The 26,635-nt window shown below is 42.2% G+C and overlaps 1 protein-coding gene across 1 annotated transcript in view; it reads left to right on the top strand.

Moving 5' to 3' along the window:
* Nucleotides 1–13,845: 13,845 nt before the first annotated feature.
* Nucleotides 13,846–26,635, top strand: part of LOC126092193 (phenoloxidase-activating factor 2) — a 249,816-nt gene continuing 237,026 nt past the window's right edge. Inside the window, exon 1 of the mRNA XM_049907676.1 lies at nucleotides 13,846–13,959. The gene's annotated coding sequence lies outside the window, so the exon portion shown is untranslated. The remainder of the gene's footprint in view (nucleotides 13,960–26,635) is intronic.

Here is a 26,635-nt window from a genome sequence, read left to right as displayed (position 1 = left end):
GCAATTCTAAGAATGACATACATCCATGTTCATGGTTAGATCAATTTATGTACGCACTTCCGCCAAATTTGCCATTAAGTCACAAACTAAAATTAATGTGCAGCTATTAAAGTCCTCAGGGGATTCACTACTCTAAGTGAATATGTGCCGTAGCGTGCACAGGGCCTCGAGCTGTAGTGGTGCTATTTCTCTTTTAGTTTTCTGTACCGCTGCCTACTCTTTTACTATTCTTTGCATCTATCGAAACAACTCTTCGACTATCAATCTATCTAGTGAGTAAGTAAACAATAACCGGATATGACTATTTACCTAAATGTGATTTCGTAAATTACCGTTTGGACTTTACCTTCAGCAGCATTCATTTGTAGCTTAAATGAAATTTTACCAATTCATCTTCGTAACAATATTACTTCATATGTTGACGACATTCTTATTGCTAAACGCTCTTGGAGTGAGCACAACGAAATTTTGGATTCATTGTTACGTATCTTTGCAAGAGTTGGCATTACAGTGAACTTGGAAAAATCTGAATTTGATCGTTCTCAGGTGAAATTTCTCGGTCGCATTATTTCTACAGATGGTATTCTTCCTGATCCAGAGAAACTAGACGCTTTGCGTAATTATGCTGTTCCTACTACAAAACGTGACGTTCGTAGTTTCCTTGGTGTCTGTAATTTTCTTAGACGCTTTGTTAAATTGGACAATTTGGTCACACCTCATTTTTGCGATCTATCTGGAAAGTTCTTTTCAAACGAAAATCGGTCGACAACTCTGTTTGGTTAGTTTGTATTCCTGATGAGTGGGTTAATAAGCTGATTTGGTATACGCATTTCAGTTATGCACACTTTGGTCCCAGAAAATGCTTTCATAAATTACGAGAAAATTGCTACTTCAATAATACGGAAAAACGTATTCGATCAGTTCTTGCCAAATGCAAATTATGTCAAAAGGCTAAGCCGCCGACAGTTTCTCACAGAGCACCGTTGTTCCTATCATTCCAGCGAAATTAAAGGACATGGCTGCAGTTGATTTGTTCGGTCCAGTGGTTCGATCTACTAATGGTTTTGCGTATATTTTCGTAGCAGTGGAGTTGACATCAAAATATGTGTGTTTTACACCGTTACGCAAAGCAACAGCTCGTTCAGTATCTAACGCTTTCATTAAACATTTTCTTAAAGAAGTGGGTCATGTTGATAAGGTTATATCAGATAATGGATCACAGTTTCGTTCTAAAATTTGGCTTCGTACTCTACGGCGTCGTAAAATTAAACCAATTTTCATTTCACTTTTTCACCCTCAATCTAACGCTTCAGAGAGATGGATGAAGGAAATCAATAAATTGTGTCGTCTTTATTGTCATCAGAATCACAGAACTTGGGATCAGTATCTTCATATTTTTCAAAACATTCTGAATGAACTTCCCAACGACTCAACTTCTTTACCGCCTATACTGATATTAAAAAACAAAGCACCAACAAATCGCATTTCTGAAATCGTTCCTTTTCCGCCTACACGGAAACTGCGGCATTCTGAAGTTGTCAACCTGGCTCTGCAAAATATTGCATCTGCGGCTGCTAGAAGAGAGAAATCAGCTAAGCGTCCTGGTCGTTCAAAAATCTTGTCAGTTGGTCAGAAGGTGTTAATTAAGGCTCATCGTTTGTCTCACAAAGGAAAAGGCTTGTATCGGAAATTTTTTCTGCTTTATAACGGTCCATATAGAATTCGCAAAATTATTCATGATAACACTGTCGAAGTAGAAACTCTTAAATCACGACGCTCTAAAGGAATACATCATATATCTAACGTTAAAATTTTTTTGGAATGATATACTTTTGAAAAATTTTTTGTAGAATGACATACTTTTGAGAAACTAACAGCTACATGTAAACATGCGTGGTGAGAAACTAACAGCTACATGTAAACATGCGGAGAGTACAAGGACACCGCGCTGTGTTTTGGCGGCGGCACATACTCAAAGCAACAGTCAAGTCTGCGCGCCGCTAAAGGCAGTCGTTGACCGCAAACAATCACTTCCTACGTCACGCGCCTACAGCTGATCGAGCGCTCAGTGCGAATGCACTGACAGCAGTAAATAAATACACAGTCTAATTTCTCCGAATAAAATCAGTATAAAGCTATAGTGACTTGATAAATTCTGTTATTAACATTCAGTATTTTTCAGGATACGGTTCTATAAGGTATTTAAGAACTTCAGGTAAATTCTGTGCGTGTCCGACGTTGAGACGACTTGCTATCGAGAAAATTTCAGGAAAAATGTCATTTCGAAGAAGAAAGTAATAAACTAAAAAAGGTAACTATTAATTGAGTTTATTTTTCAGGTAACATATTTCCACTTAGGTACGTACTTTAGACGTAATTTGCTGCTCGCGATTACGTGATTCATACTTTGTGCTAATTACATGTTCTATGAAATTACTTGTGAAGCGACGTGCTTGCGTACGTTAACTGATTTTGACAATTTTTATTAATGTACTGGATTGTAACTTGTGTATACTATGCATCGCTTGGCTGCACTGCTTTTTCACTGATGTTATATTTTTTTTAAATTATGTGCCTGCTGTGCCTATTTATTTAAATTATAATTGTCACCTGATTAATTGTGCTGATGTGGTTAGGTATGTAAGTCATACTTTGTGATTTATCTGCTTGCGCCTTCATGTTTACTTATTAAGATACGATGCTAATGACCTGTTTAGTACGTAAGATATATGTTTACTGCTATGCGTATGGATTGCACATTTACACATTTCTGTTTGTTGTCACAACTACTCTTTAATTTTGTATATAGAAATGCTATTATACTGTGTATGAACATAGAGTTTAGGTTACACTATGGTACTATTTACAGATTGTTCACTTGGCAGAGCCTCGTTGTAAGATTTGTGCTGCATCCACTTGTTGACATTCTGTCTCTACTGGTATATTTACTCGCTGTTGCTTGTTTTGCTTACGCTCGGTGCTTCATATTTTAACATAAGAAAATGAACTGCAGTAATTCGACGAACGACATTAGTACAAGAAACTTCATAGAAGTCACATGAGCTGGAGGTTTTATGAAAGCTGTATAAATGTATGCCAATAGGAAGGAAGCTATCGACATGACATACCAACACAGTTATTACACTGCATTTTTCGTGAGCAATTGAAATAGGAAGTGACACTTGACACAAGAAATACTCCACATGTTTGCTTCTGTTTGCCATAATTCTTGAAGTGGTGTACACACTGTGAAATATTATGATCATTCACACTCCGTAATCGTACTTAATTACTGAGGGTTATTTGAACTAAGTCTGTTAGAGGTCATGTATGCATTCTTTGTTTATAATTCATAATGAGTAGAAGAATTTGGTCAGATGGATTACACAGAGGTTGTGTGTTGACAGTGTGTCTTCGGATTGTATGGGATGATGAGGTTTGCATTAGGATTTTATCTGTACTTATTCGAGGAGACTGACTTGAGGAAAGAGTTGTTATGGAAGTGAAATGATATTGGTGATAAGGTTTATATGTCGACGTATTGAAGAGGTATTATTGAGGTATTGAGATTATATGAAGTTGATTGGAGCTTTGGTGGATAAGAAGTAAGTAAGTGAGGTGCATATTTTTTTTTGTTGTTGGTCTATATGGAACAAGGAGGATGAAGATAGCAGACTAGAATACTAAAATGGAAGGAAGATTGTCTACACACACTTTGTTAAATCACTAAGCAGTATGTACTTTTTTTTTTTTGGAGAGAGGAAGCATTGCATATCTTGGCACACTGACAGTTGCTCAGCAACCATACATTTTGATCTGGCTTGGCAAACATTGGTCTTGACATGATGACTATGACGTTGACTTAACAATTATTGACTGTTATACATTGCTGCCACTACTACTTGATACACATGATGAACATGAAATTTGACAGAAGTGGATTCAGACAGTTAACACTATACAATTACACAGCAGTACTTAATGTGGATGAAAGATGAGTGAGTGTGTTTTGTGTGTTTTCCTTTCCTAATCCTACCCACCTATCTCCTAAATATTATTTTATTTGTTTGTAGTGGCTTGCACTGACACCCATAAATATTATAGGTTTACTAATGTTTGTGTATTTGTAATAGTAATATGACAATTATCCGATATCATTTGTGTGTTTGTTATGATTTGTATGTTTAGTGTAAGAGCATTGTAAAAGCATTTGTATGTGCATTCAAACTATTGTTCATGCTTGTACTGTCTAAATAGTGACTGATTATGGACTGTTACTTGTACTTTTTCTACATGATTGGTGCCACTAGGACATGTTTAATTTGTGCTGAGGAACAGTGTGATCAGTGATAGTTGTTTAATGTCATTTGTCGGTGTCTGCACCTACTCAACATTGCTGGGTGCCACTGATGGACTGCTTCTACTGCAATGATGTTACTTCTTGCTGTCTGCACCTACTCAACTTTGCTGGGTGCCACTGATGGACTGCATCTATTGAAATAATGTCACTTGTTGGTGTCTGCACCTGTTCAACATTGCTGGGTGCCACTGATGGACTGCTTCTACTGAAATGAAGTCACTTCTTGGTGTCTGCACCTGCTCAACATTGCTGGGTGCCACTGATGGACTGATTCTACTGAGATGATGTCACCTGTTGCTGTTTGCACCTACTCAACATTGCTGGGTGCCATTGATGGACTGCTTCTACTAAAATGATGTCACCTGTTGGATTCTGCACCTGTTCCACAATGCTGGGTGCCACTGATGGACTGATTCTACTGAGATGATGTCACCTCTTGCTGTCTGCACCTACTTAACATTGCTGGGTGCCACTGATGAACTGATTCTACTGAGATGATGTCACCTGTTGCTGTTTGCACCTGTTCCACAATGCTGGGTGCCACTGATGGACTGATTCTACTGAGATGATGTCACCTGTTGCTGTTTGCACCTACTCAACATTGCTGGGTGCCACTGATGAACTGCTTCTACTGAAATGATGTTACTTCTTGCTGTCTGCACCTACTCAACATTGCTGGGTGCCACTGATGGACTGCTTCTACTGAAATGAAGTCACTTCTTGGTGTCTGCACCTACTCAACATTGCTGGGTGCCATTGATGGACTGCTTCTACTGAAATGATGTCACCTGTTGCTGTTTGTACCTGTTCCACAATGCTGGGTGCAACTGATGGACTGATTCTACTGAAATGATGTCACCTGTTGGAGTCTGCACCTGTTCCACAATGCTGGGTGCCATTGATGGACTGCTTCTACTGAAATGATGTCACCTGTTGCTGTTTGTACCTGTTCCACAATGCTGGGTGCAACTGATGGACTGATTCTACTGAAATGATGTCACCTGTTGGAGTCTGCACCTGTTCCACAATGCTGGGTGCCACTGATGGACTGATTCTACTGAGATGATGTCACCTGTTGCTGTTTGTACCTGTTCCACAATGCTGGGTGCCACTGATGGACTGATTTTACTGAGATGATGTCACCTGTTGGAGTCTGCACCTGTTCCACAATGCTGGGTGCCACTGATGGACTGCTTCTACTGAGATGATGTCACTTGTTGCTGTCAGCACCTATTCAACAGTGCTGGGTTCTATTGCTGGAACTGTGAACTACGTGTTGTGAATATTTGTATTAACTGATTTTTTGTGTATTACTGTTTGTGAAAAGTTATAAGACTCTTACCTGCTCATATTCGTCATTGCTGACGTTATCGATTGAATTGTTTAACCACATGATATTTCTGTAAACTATTATGTAAAGTCACATGTATGAAAGAATTTGTATTGCTTAGTGTATTTTATATATTAGGCTATTGAAAGGTCAGTGCAAAGCCAAAATTTTATCTAGTTATATGATATTTACGTATTAATATTGTCTTTTATTTTGTCTGTATTTTTTTGACGAATTTGGTGGTATTTTCACCACCAATGCTGGCAAAAATACCATCAAATTCTAGCCCGTGGAGGAAGGGCATATGAAAGGTGGCTACACTGAGCCACAGCGCCAAAAATCGCGCCAGAGAGAGTATTGTTCCGCCGCCTCCACTGGCAGTGCTCTTTGAGAAGTAGCAGCAGGCAGTTCTTGCCGAGAAGTTGTGGTGGACACTGCTTGTAGCTGAAGTTGGGATGAGATGTGGTAGTGCAGAGTGTTGTTCCATGTTTTATGCAGTGGTTTGATGGGAGAGATAGCAGATGTTGATCCAATGGAGATATTGTAATGATCTGAGTGCTTTTCGTCAATATAAATTAAGGTAACTAACTACTGTTCTTTATTTCTTATTATTTGTGTGTCGTGAATAATGTGTCATTACAGGTTCAGTCAACAAAGCATCTGGCTTGTGTTCTTGTATTAGAGTGTAATTCTGGGTTTCTTGCACAATTATAGTATTTGTAATTTTCTTTTATCACGTCAGTATAAATGGTATTTAAAATTTCTTGTCTTGTTGAAGAAGAACCGTGCCAGATGTGCGTTGAGTCATACTACCACATACAGAACAGCTACACTTGTGCTTTGTTGGTTTCGTAGGTTTTATAGTTGCTGGGGACTTAATTAATTGTATTAACTGAAATTTTCATTTCATTTTTGTTGTTGTCATTCTATGCAGTCAGATAGCGTAACAATTAGTTGTCAGGGCCAGCCGTTTACGAAACTTGCGTGATCGGACATACAGCTACCAAAAATATTTGCATTTCATCTTATTAAGCCCCCATGCAATGTTGATCAGCAGTAGACAACTGGCTGTACCGATTTGTTAATAAGACGCAAATTTTACGAAAGCATCATTCAGTAGGTGCGCTTGTTGCTGGGATACACTTGCACAAAACACATATGTCTGCTCTCCGTTTTTAACAACCTCCAACACACCTTAAAATATGATCTACTTCATCTGCAGCAGAGAATGTGTTCTTATCCCAGTTATCGAAGCGATCTCTCTGTCTGGATGGTCATGACGTTGTACTTCACGGCTCTGTATTAATAAATAACAGAGAGATAAGTTACACAGAACTGCACGAAGGTTTAGCAGGAAAAAAATTATTTTACATTATTTAAATATTATGTAAATTATAATACTATAGCTATACGACAGTATGCACTAACTATTCAAGAACGATTAAGTCAATGAGTGCATGTAGTATCTGTAAAACTAGCACAATTTCGTCGCACACTGCTAAGAATTTTCTACTTCCATTTATATCAAGCATATTAACATCACGGGAAGACGAACAGACAGGAACGTAGCAATTTTACGGTGGTAATTACGAAAAACATCAGGGTTCGATTTGTAAACCCTTGTACCGCTTATTAAAATGTACATGTATGTTAGTATACATCACTTACGCTAATTGATTGCAAATATATCCTTTCTTCGTATCATAATGAAACAGAACTAGTAACTGCAGCAATGTATCTCACCTCACACTATTTGATAGCCATTTTCATTGACGTGGCAGATTTGATGTCAAACCAAAGAAGAACTAACTTTATTCTAGATTCTTTTTCGCCTTCTAATTCATCAGTCCATTCTTCAAAAGGTTTCAGGAAATCAACAATTCTTCCTGTAAGCTCATTGCCATATAATAACATATTTGCAACTGACGACTGAATTTTATTCTGAAATATCCCTGTAACCTGTAAGTGGGATTCTTTTCTGTCAATAACGTGGCAACTTAGTTATATTGAGTGTAGTGTACAACCTGTTTTAGTGTGTACTGTCCTCTTGTTTCAAAGATGATTTCAAAGATAAGCAGAGACCATTTTTCTTCGTGTACCGCACAATGCATTTTGGAGTATGTATTGTTGCTGCAATCGTTGGGGCATCATTTAGCAAGAAGCTGTCTTCATCGAAAGTGTGGATAAGTGCTGTGTTTATCCAATGAGCAGCACAAAAAATGGTTCAAATGGCTCTGAGCACTATGGGACTTAACTTCTAAGGTCATCAGTCCCCTAGATCTTAGAACTACTTAAACCTAACTAACCTAACGACATCACACACATCCATGCCCGAGGCAGGATTCGAACCTGCGACCGTAGCGGCCGCGCGGTTCCAGACTGTAGCGCCTTTAACCGCTTGGCCACCACGGCCGGCAAAAAATCCTTTCGTCATTTTTCAGTGCTTTCATTCGGGTACAACTAGAACAGTCACCAAAACGCTAATTATGAAATTCATTTGGTATATTATATTGGCACCCTGGTCGCAGACAAAAACCAAATTGGGCAACATTTCTGGCGAAATTTTTCAGTCAGCGGGATTTTCTTATAGTTCTTTTTTGATATTTACTCCCATCTTACTGACGTCTGGGAATTAAGTTGTAAATAAAACATTATTCACACGCGAAAAGTCGGTGTTTGTGTAATGTGCTATAAGCGTCAAATACTGCACTTGCTTGCGTGAATCAATCCACATATCAATTTTTGTATCAAATGTTTTATTGATAACTTCCTGAATAACAGTAGGTTTAACGCTGTTTCAGATTATGTCAACCTTTTCTTTGATATCTCAGCTTATTGCGGAGGAATCTGAAACGCTGACTTCTTCACAATGTGTATCTAGATCGTCTTGGCCTAGTTCTTTGAAATATTCACCAGAAACAGCATCAAAATGGTTCAAATGGCTCTGAGCACTATGGGACTTAACATCTATGGTCATCAGTCCCCTAGAACTTAGAACTACTTAAACCTAACTAACCTAAGGACATCACACAACACCCAGTCATCACGAGGCAGAGAAAAAACAGCATCAAAAGGTCACTGGCACACGTTGCAACTATTTTGCTGTTATACTTTTTTTTTACTATTGCCGTTATTCCTCAAGAGCTGTGTAGTGTAAGATTTTTTACAATTGCGTTTCTTTGAATGAGTTGTTCCCGACTGGATATAACGGCAGAGAGCAGTTTATGCACGATACGTACCCAGTGGCTTGCTGTAACGGAATTTTATTCCAGAGGTCGCTTTTTAGATCCTCCCCCTTCTTCAATGTCGAAGCATTGGTTTCAGTCTCAGTACACTGCCTTCCTCATGCTGCACGATTACAGATAGACAGCCTGTGCTGGCAAGAGTCGCGCGAGGCTAGAAACACGTATTTTTAATGTAGGTGTAATGAGAGATTGAATTGTAGCATTGCCCGAAATCTTTAGGCTATGCTGGGAGATGACAGTCTGTCTGAGTTGGCAAAGCCAACAAATGTTTCATGACGATCTTTTTTATATACAGCGTTTTTCCTGTTTCTTTTGCGTCCCTGATCAAAACACATATTTTCAGATTTATATGTTTTTGAAGCTGTCAGTATAAGAACCTTCTCGGCCCAAAGACCCCTATTTTCGAAGAGGTTGTGTTAGTCTGCCAGATTCTGTTTATTGTGACACAGAATGCTCTTTAGTAACTTACAAATCGGAAGATATAAAACATTGCCAATTCGTATTTTATGCGACTTCTTATAACCCTACCACTACTATTGTAATTTAGTATGCTTTTATCTAAATAAAAGAATCCTGTCTCTACGTTGCCACGCATAACCCTCTTACTAAAATTTAGTTTAGTTTCCAAATAAAGTATACTATGGGACGATAGTCCTGTTATAGAAAAAGCCAATCTATTGAGCTACATTTTCACAGGATTTGACCGTGTGTTGTGTCTAGTCGATAAGTAAATCAGGCTATTCAATTCTTTTCCTAAGATCTTACCCAGCTGTTAGAAAGAAACGCAGTATGAATAGCATTATATTGAAGCATTTAGTGGTTTAAAACGTATACTAATCGTCGCCAATCTATCCGGGCAATGAAACAGTGGAGTATTGGAAAGACAGAAGTATGAATTTTGCCTGCTTTCTTGCTACTTTTTAAGTTGCTTCTTCAAATAAATATTACTCCACGTAAACAATGTTGGACTACACCCTTATACATTACGTTTTTAAAAGAGAAAAAGGCTTGTGGATAACTTAAAGGAAGCTAAAAAAGATTTGGCCAGGGGGGGGGCATTAGAAAAGCATTTTCTATAGTCAACAAACTTAAATACTAAAATACTTAGATACTAAAGCACACGCTTTTTATACTGAACATTTCACTTCAAGAAAACCTCTTTCTTGCTGTAATTTACTTTCAAAAGCTATTACTCTTTGAACTAACTCTGTATAGTCATTTAACAGATTCCAGTAACTTGGCTACACTCTGACTGAATTTTGTGTAAGCAAACTTTGATATAACACTTTGCAATAGTTAAGAAAACACAAAAAACGATTTAAATGGTGCCTCTTTATATTAACTTTGCACTTCATAAGTCTGTAAAACAGGAGACTCGGATTAATCAAACACCAGGAAAGGACCCTATATAGGTGTATGATTAGGATGAAATAACGGGTTGAACCAATTTCTTTAAAGTTCAAGAATGATTGTCAAAGCACTGTTTAAATTAATGGTTCACGCTGTACAAAAGAAAAAAATATATCTTATCTGGTGGCTGTAGACTTGGGTGTGGCGAACAATTATGACGGCTACACTACCCATAGTACGGCCTGCAAGTAACTTCCTGTACAGGCTCAATTTCTCTTCTCTTCTTCAATTTTACATACAGTAGCCCAACAACTGGCAGGAATGCCGTAAGACGTTTGCTGTCTCCATCCGACGCATTTTTGTGCAAATTTGCAGGCAAAGCTTCTCCTGCTCCACAAACGTGTGCCGCAATCTCTGCTGCCTACAGACTGTGTGACTCACTTCCTGCGCTTGCTCTAGGTAGCGCGCCAATTCGCCCTTGCCACCTTTTCCAATCCCCAGAGCCACTTTCGTTTCAAACAAAAGCACAGTGGCTTATACATAATTGTTCCTAAGCACGACCATTTCTTAAATTGTCAAATTTACATCAACGTGAACAATTTATAAATACAAATATTATTAAGCACAAAATGTCATCCGAAAATTATTTAACGTAATAAACAATTTACATAGTATTTTACATGCATACGTTACTCACATGTAATGCGAATAACTTCAAACTCCAGTATAGCACACTGTACTTTGCATCTACAGAAAATATACTACCAATATGCGAAAATTTTAAAGCAAAAAATTATAAAAATTTAAATGAACCATAAACAAATAATGTTATATTCTCATTTGATTGTTGAGTTAACAGTATTCTTGAGGAGAAGCTCAGATATTATAATATCAGAAACCCTGCTGGTAATTGGTTTCCATCCTATCCAATTAAAAGGATGAAGAATGTTGTATTAAAAAAAGTCAGACAGCATACACAGTGAAACAGCATCTTCAGAATGGGGAACTATCACAGGTGTACCACTGACGTGTTCAACTCCAGTCTTCCTTCCCTTTAATAATTCGTTCTCTGCAGGCCATAACTTTTCTCTGTCCATACCTGACAAGTGGGCCTCAATGCAAACACCGAATTTTGGAGCGGAACTATTGTGCAAAGTCTGTCGGATTTCTGGTGTGACCGGCTGAAGTAGTGCTAGTACAAAGTGTTCACCTGGAACACGCAATTGCTCGCCATAGACCAACTGGGCTAGCAGATCCTGCCGTTAATGATAGATCTCCACAGTTAACAGTTTTGAAATATGTTAGAGTCGCAGTCCTTCCCATACGCTCCAACATTAGCGTAAACAAATCGGTATTCTGCATCAGCTACTGCCATCTGAACTATACACGAATGTCCTTTATAGTTGATAAGCATCGAGTTGAGAGGGTGGACGACCCTTATGTCTCCCACCAACGGCGGCCAAGCAGTTCGGGGAATTAGCGATAGTTTCAAATTTCTGGGCAATTGATTCCCATTTCTTCTTATCTGGAGCAGGAATGCATTCCAATCGTAATACCGTCCACATTGCACAACAAACCTCTCTGACCACTTGCCAAATACCTAAAACCACTAGATTAAAATTATTTAAAATATTGTAACGCAAGGTGATATATAAAACCACGAACGGGAGACTGACAGGTCTTGTGATTAATGAAATATATTTTTTTTCAGGTACACACGTTCTGAAGAAGTGGACGCAAGTGAGAGATTCGTACCGAAATCAATTAGCAAAACTAAGGAGAAATCGGGAGCAGGGGCGTCAAAAGCAAAAGCCTACACTTATGCATCTCAGTTGCAGTTCCTGAACAAAATATTTAAAGAAAGAGAAACAGAGGACACTCTCTCACAAAATATTGATGATAATGATGTTGGTATTGTGGATATAACCGTTGAAAATTATGAGAATCCTATACAGTCAGTTCCAAGCGTACCACGTTATGCTGCAGCAGCTGAAAAACCTGAATCGTCTTTCAAAAAACCTGCATAAAAACAAACGGAAAATGGATTCTGTTGAATTGGAAATGATTGCAGCCCTGAAGGAAACATCAAATCGGCACCTTTCCTTTTTTAAAGGATTACTCCCTTCTCTTGATGATTTCGATGAATTTGACACTATAGATTTTCAAATGGAGGTGCTGCAAATAGTAAAGAAAATCAGGCAGGTACACCATTTGCCTCTCCATTTAGTACTCCACCGATGGCCTCTTCATCTGCTACCCCAACGATTGTCCCTAATCAGTATATAAAGAGCCAGCCAAATCCGCAGCATGTTACGTCAGCCTGCCTAAAGACAATTCAATCACAAGTGTCCGCTGTTCAGTTCTACGAGGACTCACATAACTTTGGCCCGAACTGTCATCACAGTTCTTCTTCCGATGACAGCTCAGAATATGCGTTTCATAATTTGTAAAACATCATTTAAATTCGCTTTTACTTGTATTTACTCTGATGTATTATTTGTAAACGTATGTTATTTCAGTTTTATATTGAAACCTAAAGAAAAAAAGAGACTCTTTCAAAACATTGTGTTAACTGTAGTGTCTTACCTCAAAGTTACGGCTAGTATCTGAATCGGTGGAATACATTCCCTCACAAATGTATTTTGGTGTTGAAGACAGTCCTTTAGTTTCACGTGTAATTCATGAAATGATTTCACTGACATCCTGAATTAGTTCAAAAATTTGTCTTCGTGCGCTCTCGCAGCTTTGCGAAAATGGTGTCGAATGCTCCAAATTCTTGTCGTAAAGTAATGAAAGGGTGCTCCCAATGAATTCTACCATTCCGGCTTCGTTTTTTATTCTTTTATAGAGATACAACATGGCAACAACTTGGCTTCTCATCATTATCACTACTATGTGTGAAAGAATTTCGTTCGTTTTCCGTTGCAACTGAAAACGAATCGAATCGAACTGAACCGAATGAAACCGCATACGTGTGAAACAGGTCAAACGCACAGCATAAAACGTATCCTCATTATCGTACTTGACTGTACTCGAAACAAATTCGCTTCTGCTCCATGTGGAACGAAATCCAATGAGGTTCCAGCAAACGCGAAAGATTACATAGTGTAATGTTTAGATGAGGTTTATTCTTACGATGAACGGTGTATAGGCCTTGTTTGAGTGGCGGTCCAAGTCTGCTGTGACGCCAGTTGAGGAGCAGCTTGACTGAGAAGAAGCACCGCACTCACTAAAGCTTGTAACGGCTGGGAGAGCGGTGCGTATCCGCATCCAGTGACGTCCCTCTGCTGAGGATGACGCGGCGGTCAGTCGGGACCGTTGGGCCTTCTGTGGTTTGTCCTGGCTAGGAAGAGTTTGTCTGTTTATACTGCATGCCCTTGTCATATGTCAGATAGAATACATCCCACGCTTATGTGTAACAGAAAATTTAAACTGAGAGAGGCAACATCAGCAATTTCATTACAAAATATTTAACTGTATCCCCGCAAGGCGAATGACTAGTCGACGTCGGAAGCCAGCCGCGGCTGTCGCCGTACTGACTGCGACCTCAGGGCCTGCCGCGCAACCGAGGCCGCCCGAGAGAAGCCGACGGACGCCGAAGCCGCAGCGCTGCGAGGCACGAGCAGAGCGCCGCCAGTGGCCAGGCGGGCGTCGACGGACGAACTGCGCTCCATGTGAGTCTTGCCTAGTCATTTTATGATTGTTGTTATTTGCGACGTGTTAGTTATATACCGTAGTTTATATTTTCTACGGAAGAAAAATTCCTTCCTAATTAGAAACAACGACGATTCGAGTGGCGTTTATACCGCGAGCAGAATGGCTACAAAACTATCGTGAGTCTGCGCAGGGCCATCACTCGAGGCGTGTTAGTGAAAACCAGGGTAGTCGGTTCTTGTTTCCTTGTGCCCGTTATATTGTTGGTCATTTCAATTACAATTTTTAAAAAAGGCGCTGCTAGTTGATGGTTTTTCGTAAAATACTCCTCTGCGGCTATTTTTCGAGTTATTATTCTAATGAAACAGTTGACTAATTAAATCAGGTGTCATCCGTAAATAGAATCAGATTCTACACTCGTGAATTTTAATTTTCCCAAATTCTTACCGACTTGAGGGACTGTTGCCCACAAAGTGTTTGTAAAAACATGTTCCAGTTCGAGAATGTATAATCAGGTACTAGCAGGTTAGGTTTACTCCCAGTTTGGTTTCATATCATACAGGACATACTACATTTAACAATTCTGGTCATTGGTTAAAGCTGAGTCGGAACTTAGTCGTTTGAACAGGATTCAAGACGGACGTTCTTGCATGTATGCCTGTGTCATTTTGTAGATATCAATCTTAAAACTATTTAATTAGTTGTAAAACCTGATACACTAATTAAAATAGGGGAATGAGTGATGTACATACCGCCCCTATGGAAAAGCGTGTTGTAATAGACAGAGAGCACATGTTTAGGAGAGGACTTTTTTTTAAAAATCAGACAACTAGTTTGTAACGCGTTCTTAGAATAGATGCGTAAGTTAATGCACAGTTCAGTATTTAATAAATGATTCCAGCAACTGTGCTTTCACGATACTGCCAACTATTCTTAGGGTGCTTCATGTAAACATAATAAAATTAATATTTCCAAAGCGCTCTCAAAATCAGCAACACGGCCAGTAGCTGTATCTCCTGGTTTTTAGCGCAAATGATTAATGAAAACCATAAAATGATAGCAAATAGCTGCAGTTGCCATGATAAGCGTATTGTGACACGTTTATGTATTTCTTTCAACACTTAGTGAAGAGCGGTGGAGAATGACTGGGTGTTGTGTGATGTCCTTAGGTTAGTTAGGTTTAAGTAGTTCTAAGTTCTAGGGGACTGATGAGCATAGCTGTTAAGTTCCACAGTGCTCAGGGCCATTTGAACCATTTTGAAGCGGCGGAGAGTTTCTGAACGCATCCGCCATAGACGTTGCACCGCGTCTGTGTTACGAGGCACCGGGTAGTGACACACGACCGATATTTATGCATTAATACGTCTGCAATTGGTATTTTATCACTCGCCTGTAACTGGGAGTATGATTATTTACAGAAAACTATACATTTCTCTGGTTTCCGTTTTTGGCGCCACAAATGTGGACTGTTGGTACCGCCTCGACTAGGAGGCGCAGTGAAGGTTGTCAGGAGGAGCTGTTGGGGGCGCGGTGGTCCGCCCGAGTCCTCGCCCTGCTCTCGTCCCCCCTCCTCGCGTGTTCCCTTTGACTTGGTGCACTTCGTCTTTCTCCTGTGCTTCTCTCAGCCTGCCCGTGTCGCTAGTCTTCTCTGGGTATTGTTGGGTGGCGTATCTCTGCTGAACGGCGGGGGTATGCCTCCCATCGCACTTCGGTTGGTTTTGTTCATTTGGGGGAGGGGACCAAACAGCGAGGTCATCGGTCCCACGGATTAGGAAAGGATGGGGAGGTCGGCCGTGCCCTTTCAGAGGAACCACCCCCATTTTTGCCTGAAGCGATTGAGGAAAATCACGGAAAACCTAAATCAGGATGGTCGGACGCGGGTTTGAACCACCGTCCTCCCGAATGCGAGTCCAGTGTGCTAACTACTGCGCCGCCACGTTCGGTCATCGCACCTTCTGCCTCCGGTTGCTCGGTGGCCGGGGCACGTGGCCCGCCTTCCTGCCTTCTGCCCCCCCCCCCCCCCCACCCCTCCACCTTCGGCAGACCTTTGCTTGGGTTTCGCACACTGCGTCCTTCTCCGGTGTATCGCTTTGTTGACTTTCCTGTTCCAGGTAGGAGGGACTGCTAATGACCTCGTCGTTTGGTCCGTTTAATCACTAAACCAACCAACCTTCCTGAGTAGCTGCGTCACGGTTTCTAGTCAAAACTATATTTTTCTTTTTTTTGTTAGAGGAAGAAGTGTTATAGAGTATTCTTTCCTGCGAAATCGCATTGTTCGTCAATGACTCGTCAGGCGTTAGATCGCCGTTTTCAGATATTCTGAAAAACTAAGTGTCGAACCCAGCTTAGTCGTCAGAATTGTGGGGTCTATGAGGTCTGCCTTCTCGGTTCGCTAGACAATATTCGAACAAATCGTATTAATGAGTTTTATTACGAAATAAACTATTACAATACTTAACTCTGACAATAACACAGAAATGTCGCAAGCAAAGGGCGACAGAAAATCAAATAGCTCTGACCACTGTGGGACTTAACATCTCAGGTCATCAGTCCCCCAGAACTTAGAACTACTTAAACCCAACTAACCTAAGGACATCACACACGTCCATGCCCGAGGCAGGATTCGAACCGGTGACCGTAGCGGTCGCGCGGTTCCAGACTGTAGCGCCTAGAACTGCTCGGCCACACCGGCTGGCAAAGAGCGACAGACAAAATACTCGTCGACAATGTTCCTCAGTATATAGAATTGCTAAGTCGCTGGTGTTAATCTTGACGTCGGTGTAGACGTGGGCCGCGGCAGGTCGTGTCCTCTTCGCACAGGGAGAGCGGTCGGTCAGCGAGCGACTGGCTGGCGCCTCGGCGCAGCCCCCTCTGCTCTGTAGTTTCCGAGCGCCGTGCCGGCGATTGCCTTCACGCCGTAACAGGAAGCTGTGGCAAATGTTTAGTATTCTTGCCCCACATTTAGATCATTTTATACGAATCAGGCAGGGAGTGTCTACGAAACAGGACACGAGCGATGGCTGAAATGAACTTTGTTGTATGAAGATGGTAACTTTTATCGAAAGAACAGATATCATTGATGACCGTGCATCTTCTCTAAAATGAAATAATTAAATCGAAACCCTTACGTACCGAAGCTGTTGATATACATCAATAGGGACATGTTGAAAATGTGTGCCCCGACGGGGAGTCGAATCCGGGATCTCCTGGTTACACGGCAGACGCTCTATCCATCTGAGCCACCGAGGGCAGAGAGGATAGTGCGACTGCAGGGACTTATCCCTTGCACGCTTCCCGTGAGACCCACATTCCCAAAAGGCCACAACCTACATTCGTAGTGCTCCTAATAGATATTTGCCCATTCACTCATTAATCGCGGCAGACTAAGCTGCCGAGTTCTTTCGGGAACAGATACTATCTTCATATAGTTAAAGGCTACCCAGCCATTGACCTTCTTCGGTGCGAATGCACACGCCTTGCCGGAACTTTTACGGGACTCGGCAGCTTAGTCCGCCGCGAGTAACGAGTGAATGGGCAAATATCTATTAGGAGCACTACGAATGTAGATTGTGGCCTGTTGGGAATGTGGGTCTCACGGGAAGCGTGCAAGGGATAAGTCCCTGCAGTCGCACTATCCTCTCTGCTCTCGGTGGCTCAGATGGATAGAGCGTCTGCCGTGTAACCAGGAGATCACGGATTCGACTCCCCGTCGGGGCACACATTTTCAACATGTCCCCATTGATTTATATCAGCACCTGTCGGCAGCTGCTGTAATTATCATTTCGAACTTTGTTGTGTCCGCAGCTCTTCCGCTCATTGCCGCTGTCGCCAGTTTGTTCTCATTGCCCGTCATCAAGCGGGTCGTACTATACTGAAGCCAGTGAGAATAGATCAGTCTCATAGTGTTTGTTGTCACAAATATTTGGCCGTTTTTTTCGGATACGTAAAGATTTCCGACATTGTGTTTAGGTTGGGACCTGGCGGCACAGCAAGTGAAACGGGGAACCGTGAAATTTATGATCTTGGCTCTCACAGACACTCGCCTGTTTTCTCCACCTTTGGCAATTATTCAGGATTATGAAACCCAAAAGGGCTTCACTAAGGTGCGGGGCGACCAGAATGATGAACAGTTTGCAGAGCCTGGAAACTGTGGTTATGAAGGCGTTCTGGTCAGCGATATTGACGAGATTTAATGGCGCAAATAAATTGTTGCGAAGTGTTGATACCGTTATTGGGACGGTAATAACGTCCTAAGATTCTGCATTTGGCTAACGGCCTTGCCACAGTGGTAACACCAGTTCCCACCAGAGCACCAAATTTAAGTGGTGTCGGGTCTGGCTAGCACTCGGGTGGGTGACCGCCTGAGCCTCCACAGTGTGCCGCACTCAGCCCCTGTGGCGCCAGCCTGAGGAGCCACGTGGCCATCCAGCCACACCTATCGCCTGAGGATGACACGGCGGTCAGTCGGAAGCGTCGAGTCTTCCGAGGCCAGTTTTTCACTCGGATACACACAGGAGAATCGTTCTACATACGAGACATGTGATAACGTTGGCTTCGAAAAGAGTAAGATAAATATGTACAAAATAGGCGCAAGAAGACTGGAAGTGGATGGGAGGTGAGCTTGTACTACATTCCAGGGGAAAAAAAGGAAAAAGACTTAGCATGACGGAATTGTGCGAATGGGACGGCAAGAGATAGATGTGGTGTACATGTGCAGACAAACAAATCATTACAGTTTCAGAAAAAGTGGATGATTTCTTCGAGGGAAAGAGCTTCACAAATCGGACTCAATAACGCGTTAGTCTACCTCTGGCCCTTATGCAAGTAGTTATTTGGTTTTCCATTGATTGGTAGAGATATTGGAGGTCCTCCTGAGTGATGTCACGCCGAATTCTGCCCGAGGAGGAGCAGCAGGAACTGTCGCTGTGTGCGGGCGGGAATTATCTTCCTGAAGTGTAAGCCCAGGATGGCTTGCTACGAAAGGCGACAAAACGGCCTGCACTCAGGAATCCAGTGGACACTACACTGCACGAAAACGCTTCTCTCCTGCGGAAACAACGATGAGAATATGAAAACGCGTACACGAATACGGAGAGTATGGAGTAGTAGCACAAGTCCGCCAGCCCCGGACCCGGACCCGGGGCAAAAACTTGATAGTGGCGGCCCTCCCCCTCGACCGTTTGAGATAGGACATCAGAAATTTAAAAAAATCGATTTCCAAAAATATGTTCATTTTGTAACGGACATCTTTCGTAGCGTTTGATGTATAAAGCATATATGTTGGAAGAAATGTGAGACATGTTATTTGGTCTTAAGTGTACCAAAGTGCAGTGCCACGCCTCTTCACTCAGCATTATTCTATCGCACGTCACTGTATTTCGCTCTGTGGAATTTGAAATACTTTGTAATGGAAGCCATCAAACCTACATTCACTGCAGTGGAAATTGAAATGCCCTGTGGTCGCTCTCCTGCTCCCAGTCGGCCCGGTCTGACGCCCTACTCCCGTGAAACAAAACTCACAGCTAATACCGGGCGGGACTGTGTGTAACCAGGAGAATAAGAAGTCTTTAGAAAACTTGCACTTTTTGTTGCCTATTAGCTGACAACTTTCTCTTTTGTGCGACATAAAAATTAAATACAGGAACCAAAACCAATAAAGACAAGAGACAAGCAAGACGGTACACATCTCTTAATCCTTAGGTCTCAACATTTTTTCTCTCTAATCGTGCTACAGCTTTAGACGGCGTGCTTTCCTTTCTGCGAAAGAATCCATTACCTCATGAAATTTCGTCAAACGTTTTGCTACATCAAAAATCAAAAGTCGTTGTCTAATATTGAAAGAAGCTGTTAATACGAAAAGTACCCAAGACTGATGTGGTTTCTCGATTTGATTACGTCTATTTTGTCACTGCCCATTATATGAAACGAAATAGGTCTTCTAAATAGTCCTTCCTAATGTTACAGCACTTGTAACACGCCAAATAAGCGAGTTTCTTTTCATGTATCTCACTTACATAAGTAACAAGGCATAATATAATTCACAAAGTACCAATATCAAATACCTATTAAGGCTACTACAAACAAAATGTTTTATATTAGGAAAAAGTTTCGTTTTTCATTCATATTCTCCAGTTTCTCAAACATGAGATCGAAAACTAATAGTACGAAATTTCTCTATAAATTTGGTATCGTCATATTCTTCAAATGGTTCGAATGGCTCTGATCACTATAGGACTTAATTTCTGAGATCATCAGTCCCCTAGAACTTAGAACTACTTAAACCTAACTAACCTAAGGACATCACACACATCCATACCCGGGGCAGGATTGGAACCTGCGACTATAGGGGTCGCGCGGTTCCAGACTGTAGCGCCTAGAACCTCTCGGCCACTCCGGCCGGCTCATATTCTTCCATATAATTTGTGTGATGTCCCCGTTTCTTCTCTTTCCTCGCTCTAACAAGCAATCTTGCCATCAATAATTCTGTAAGTATTTCTGCCATTGTCAAAACTTATTCTTCCGTTAAATTCACTAACCCTGCCAGAATCAGCAGTTTATCTATCTCGCGTTTATGCTCCGTTTAGGCGTTATTAAGTGTTCGTACAACGCGTTTTCCGCCCTATTCAGAGAACTGAACTTTAGCGGCTGCTAACTGCAGACTGTACAAACGGCCCTTAGTTGCGTAGCGTCAGTCTTTCTGCATTTCCCTGCGAGTATCCGTCTTCGATAGTTCCTTGCGGACAACAGCATCACCGGCGAGCAGTCTGATACTGTTCTTTACCGTGTCTAGTAAATAGTTTGTGTACATTAAGAACAGTAATTTACGGAACCAATCGCGCTTCATTTGGGCTCATCTGAATTTCCCGCTTCTGTGAAACCTCGGCCGTCCAGTGCAACATGCTGCACTCGGCGAGTGAAAGGTTCATTGCGTCAGCCTGCCACAAACCTGTGAAGGTACTCCGCGTGTAGTCCACGGTGCGCTGGAGTCTCCAGCACTTCAACCTGTTGTTTGCAAGATGTCGCGTTTAATACTGCAAACTGGCTTTCACACGAATGGTTTCCGTTTTTTCCGTATGCGTTCTGGTTATATGAGACAAACTTTATTTTCATCCAGGAATGTCATAATGTCTGAGCCGAGAATATGCAAGGCCGTCAGCGACTTCGGTATGTAGTTCGTTACACCCGCTCTGTTAGTCTTCGGACTACGCTCACGGCGAAAGATTCTAGATTAAAGTGAGCTAATTCTGCAGCGCATGCATAGTAAAACTTAATAGGAACTGAGAAATGGCGTGGGGCCTCTTAACACTGAAAGCAGTCTTAACTGTTTTCCAGCACCGATGTTTCTTCTCCCAGTGTGTCTCATTTGTGAGCGGGTGGTACCATCACGTGCAAACAAACTATTAATGCGGAATTTAGTGTTTAAGTATCTGAGAAGAGACTTAACGGGCGAGAGATTGGATGGAAGGTCTGGGTCTGTTCACTAATACCGCGTGAATGCGGCCTCTGTTCACCTGGATCACACCAGCGTCTGCGTTTTCTCCACGAAGGTCTAGAACTTCTGTACGTTTTCAGTGGTTGTGCTGAGAGAGCTCTGTCATGATGATAAACACCAGTATTGCGTCGTCTTTTCCATAATGATTAACGTCTGACGACACGGCTCTTGCAATAAGTTTAGAATAAAATTTAAAAAAAGGTAATAATCATTCTAATTCTGATTAAAATTCGCAGCAGCTAAGTAAGTGTCGTCGTCGCAGCCTAGTGCGCCCTCGCGGTCTTCGCAATACCGGGGCAGTACCTGTTGTAAGAGGAGGGCACCGTCCAAACTTTAGTACGAGGGTGAGTCAAATGAAAGCCCTAAATTTGTAATAACAAGTCGACATTTCGCGCCTTTATCCTGTAAGTTGGTAAGTGTGCTACAAACAGCGTGCACAATGGCCTGTAGGTGGCAGCATAGTGCAGATGCACACACACCGTCGCAGTATCAGTATAAAGATGGCCGCACCACTTGCGACTTGTACCAGGGAAGAACAGCGTTCTGTTATTCAGTTTTTGCGTAGTGAAGGTGTGAAACCTATTGAAATTCATCGACGAATGAAGGTTCTGTACAGTGATGCATGTTTGTCACAGCAGCAAGTCAACGAATTGAGTAGGAAGTTCACAAATGGTGTGACTTGGATGGAAGATGCTCCCTGTCCAGGTCAGGCACAACGAGTTGTGACTCCACAGAACATTGCAGAAGTTGAGGCCACAGTGAAGGAAAACCGCCGAGTGACACTGAATGACATTGCAGCATGTTTACAGATTACTCACGGGTCCGTTCTGGTGAAGAGGTACGACACGCGGTGCGCGAGTAGTTGCGCGGACAACCAAACGAATTTTTTCTAAAGGAAATTATGCACTTTGTAGGCGCTGGAGGAGTTGCATTGTGCGTGAGGGAGATAATGTTGAAAGGTGATACAGCTTTGTACCACTTCTCCACAATAAATATTATTTAAAAAATGTTTCAGATTTTCATTTGACTCGCCCTCGTATGTTGTTGGGCTAGTATCGTTTTCAACTGTAACTATTTTCACTGTGCACCTCAATTTGCAACGAGTTTGCTGTAAAAAAAAAAAAAAAAACCTAGGGAACCTATTGAAAATCACAGTGATATGACAGATACTGTTTTGGTGTGATTTTATGCCTCTGACAATTAGTCGTACAAACAGTCTCTTAGCAGAGGCAGACCGTGCAGAATATGTTGTCACCGGGTGAGGAGCGCCGCATCTGTCACACCCACGTGTGAATTCCCCGTAGACTGAGGCAAACAGCTGCGAGTGCTCCTCGCTTAGGTGTGAAGGCGGGGGCGGCCCGAGAGGTACGGCAAATAAGCGACGACTGCGGGACGCTCGGGGCGGTGCCTTGCCTTGCAGGGGAGCCAGCGGCGCAGCTGCCGTTCAGCTCGGCGTTGATTTCGCGTCAACAAATCACCAGAGGTGGACACAAGCGGCCAACAACGGAAACGGTTAGTGAATAGAGCGAGGCGCGGTGGTCTGTCACTCGCCTGTTAGGGACGGCGCTTCCGTTATCACACTTCGCCGAGAATGGTAATACAATGAGCAGAAGAGAGGGAGGACGTCGGTCCGCCCACGGCATTGAGGTATACCAGTATGTTTCACAAAGCCGCTCGACGAAGCGTTTTTTCAAGTGGATCGTATCCTGATTTCTATTGATCACAGAGATAAGCGTAAACTGTTTTAGATAGCCCTTGGCCTAGCCACCATTTGCACTCGTGTACCTGTCGGAAGAAAGGGCATATTATATCTATCCTATCTTACAATTTTCGTCGTTGTTGTTGTGGGTGGTGGTGGTTGTGGTGGTCTTCAGTCCACAGACTGGTTTATTACAGCTCTCCATGCTACTCTATCCTGTGCAAGCTTCTTCATCTCCGAGTAACTTCTGCAACCTACGTCCTTCTGAATCTCCTCAATGTATTCATCCCTTGGTCGCCCTCTACGATTTTTACCCTCCACGCTGCCCTCCAATACTAAATTGGCGATCCCTTGATACCTCAGAACATGTCCTACCAACCGATCCCTTCTTCTGGTCAAGTTGTACCACAAACTTCTCCCCAATCCTATTCAATACTTCCTCATTAGTTATGTGATCTACCCATCTAATCTTCAGCGTCCTTCTATAGCACCACATTTCGAAAGCTTCTATTCTCTTCTTGTCCAAACTATTTACCGTCCATGTTTCACTTCCATACATGGCTACACTCCATACAAATACTTTCAGAAATGACTTCCTTACACTTAAATCTATACTCGATGTTAACAAATTTCTCTTCTTCAGAAACGCTTTCCTTGCCGTTGCCAGTCTACATTTACTATCCTCTCTACTTCGACCATCATCAGTTATTTTGCTCCCCAAATAGCAAAACTCCTTTACTACTTTAAGTGTCTCATTTCCTAATCTAATTCCCTCAGCATCACCCGACTTAATTCGACTACATTCCATTATCCTTGTTTTGCTCTTGTTGATGTTCATCTTATATCCTCCCTTCAAGATACCATCCATTCCATTCAACTGCTCTTCCAAGTCCTTTGCTGTCTCTGACAGAATTACAATGTCATCGGCGAACCTCAAAGTTTTTATTTCTGCTCCATGGATTTTAATACCTACTCCGAATTTTTCTTTTGTTTCCTTTACTGCTTGCTCAGTATACAGATTGAATAACATCGGGGAGAGGCTACAACCCTGTCTTACTCCTTTCCCAACCGCTGCTTCCCTTTCATGTCCCTCGACTCTTATAACTGCCATCTGCTTTCTGTACAAATCGTAAATAGCCTTTCACTCCCTGTAATTTACCCCTGCCACCTTTAGAATTTGAAAGAGAGTATTCCAGTCACCATTGTCAAAAGCTTTCTCTAAGTGTACAAATGCTAGAAACGTAGGTTTGCCTTTCCTTAATCTTTCTTCTAAGATAAGTCGTAAGGTCAGTATTGCCTCACGTGTTCCAACATTTCTACGGAATCCAAACTGATCTTCCCCGAGGTCGGCTTCTACTAGTTTTTCCATTCGTCTGTAAAGAATTCGTGTTAGTACTTTGCAGCTGTGACTTATTAAACTGATTGTTCGGTAATTTTCACATCTGTCAGCACCTGCTTTCTTTGGGATTGGAATTATTATATTCTTCTTGAAGTCTGAGGGTATTTCACCTGTTTCATACATCTTGCTCACCAGATGGTGGAGTTTTGTCAGGACTGGCTCTCCCAAGGCCGTCAGTAGTTCCAATGGAATGTTGTCTACTCCGGGGGCCTTGTTTCGACTCAGGTCTTTCAGTGTTCTGTCAAACTCTTCACGCAGTATCGTATCTCCCATTTCATCTTCATCTACATCCTCTTCCATTTCCATAATATTGTCCTCAAGTACATCGCCCTTGTATAGACCCTCTATATACTCCTTCCACCTTTCTGCTTTCCCCTCTTTGCTTAGAACTGGGTTTCCATCTGAGCTCTTGATGTTCATACAAGTGGTTCTCTTTTCTCCAAAGGTCTCTTTAATTTTCCTGTAGGCAGTATCTATCTTACGCCTAGTGAGACAAGCTTCTACATCGTTACATTTGTCCTCTAGCCATCCCTGCTTAGCCATTTTGCACTTCCTGTCGATATCATTTTTGAGACGTTTGTATTCCTTTTTGCCCGCTTCATTTACTGCATTTTTATATTTTCTCCTTTCATCAATCTGTACAAATTGTAAGTAGCCTTTAGCTCTCAGTATTTTACTCCTGCCATGCCTGCCAGCTGCAATACAGGGTCAAAATTTAAAGATTACACGCTTCGTCCAGCCCAAGCAGATTGAGCAAATCGGTGTGTTCTACTGCAGTAGGGGAGGTCTAGGGCGGGACTTAACCCGCTTGTAAAAGCACCATTTGTTCCTGGGCGGTACCTGAGAAAACCTCGAAAAACTGTGGTTTTTGGGGAACTGAATGCACAAATTGTGGGGATAGCCATATTGTAAATTGTATTCGTGGCAGATCGTCGAAATTTATACCGTAAATCATCATCTTGGGGAGCCATGAAACTTTTGTCGGTGCCGTTACCCGTTACCGATATCCAGAGATTTAGTTGCCGTACTTATGCACGTAATATCCGGTCTCAGGCGTAAATGTAGTTTTAGCTGGCGTAATGAACAAATGACAAAGGTTCTGGGATCATCGGAAGAGTTCTGAAGTCACCAAAGTATGTTTTCAGTCGCCAGTGTTTGTTTTGTTTTTACCGGTAATACTTGGTGACGCGCTGTCTCTGTTTGGTGAGCGCTTCACGCCTGTGCAAGGTGTCTCGACCAGGACGTTGTTAGATGACGCCGCGGGCACCATGCGGAATTCATTCTGCTTGCAAGTCCAACACCACATTTTGTGGTATCTCTAGGCATAGCCTAAAAATTGTGCGCATTCACGTACAGTAAAGTGAACTGGCGTTGGATGGAAAAAGACTTTGTGTTAGCGTTACGCATTTATGTGTCCTTATTTATTGTTTATACGTGTCGAAGTATATACACTAAAGCGTCAAAGAAACTGGTATAGGCATGCGTATTCAAATACAGAGATACGTAAACAGGCAGAATACGGCGCTGCGGTGGGCAGCGCCTATATAAAGACAACAAGTGTCTGGCGCAGACCGGTTACTGCTGCTACGGTGGCAGGTTGTCAAGATTCATGTGAGTTTGAACGTGATGCTATAGTTGGCGCACGAGCCATGGGACACAGCATCTCCGAGGTAGCGATGAAGTGGGGATTTTCGCGAACGACCATCTCACAAGTATACCGTGAATATCAGAAATCCGGTAAAACATCAGATCGACGACATCGCTGCGGCCGGAAAAGAACGGAAGCAAGGACAGAAGTGCAACCCTTCCAAATTGCTGCAGATTTAAATGCTGGGCCACCAACAAGTGTCAGCGTGCCAAGCATTCGACGAAACATTATCGGGCTGGGCTTTCGGAGCCGAAGGCCCACTCTTGTGCCCTTGTTAACTGCACGGCACAAAGCTTGGGCCCGTCAACGCCAACATTGGACTAGAAACATGTTGCCTGTCGGACCAATCTCGTTTCAAATTGTATCGAGCGGATGGGCATGTACAGTTACGGAGACAACCTCACGAATTCGTGGACGTTGCATGTCAGCAGGGGACTATTCAAGTTAGTGGAGGTTCT

Source organism: Schistocerca cancellata, chromosome 7 (genome assembly GCF_023864275.1).
Source record: "Schistocerca cancellata isolate TAMUIC-IGC-003103 chromosome 7, iqSchCanc2.1, whole genome shotgun sequence".
Classification (NCBI taxonomy): Eukaryota; Metazoa; Arthropoda; class Insecta; order Orthoptera; family Acrididae; genus Schistocerca; species Schistocerca cancellata.
This window is presented reverse-complemented; position numbering and strand designations above follow the sequence as displayed.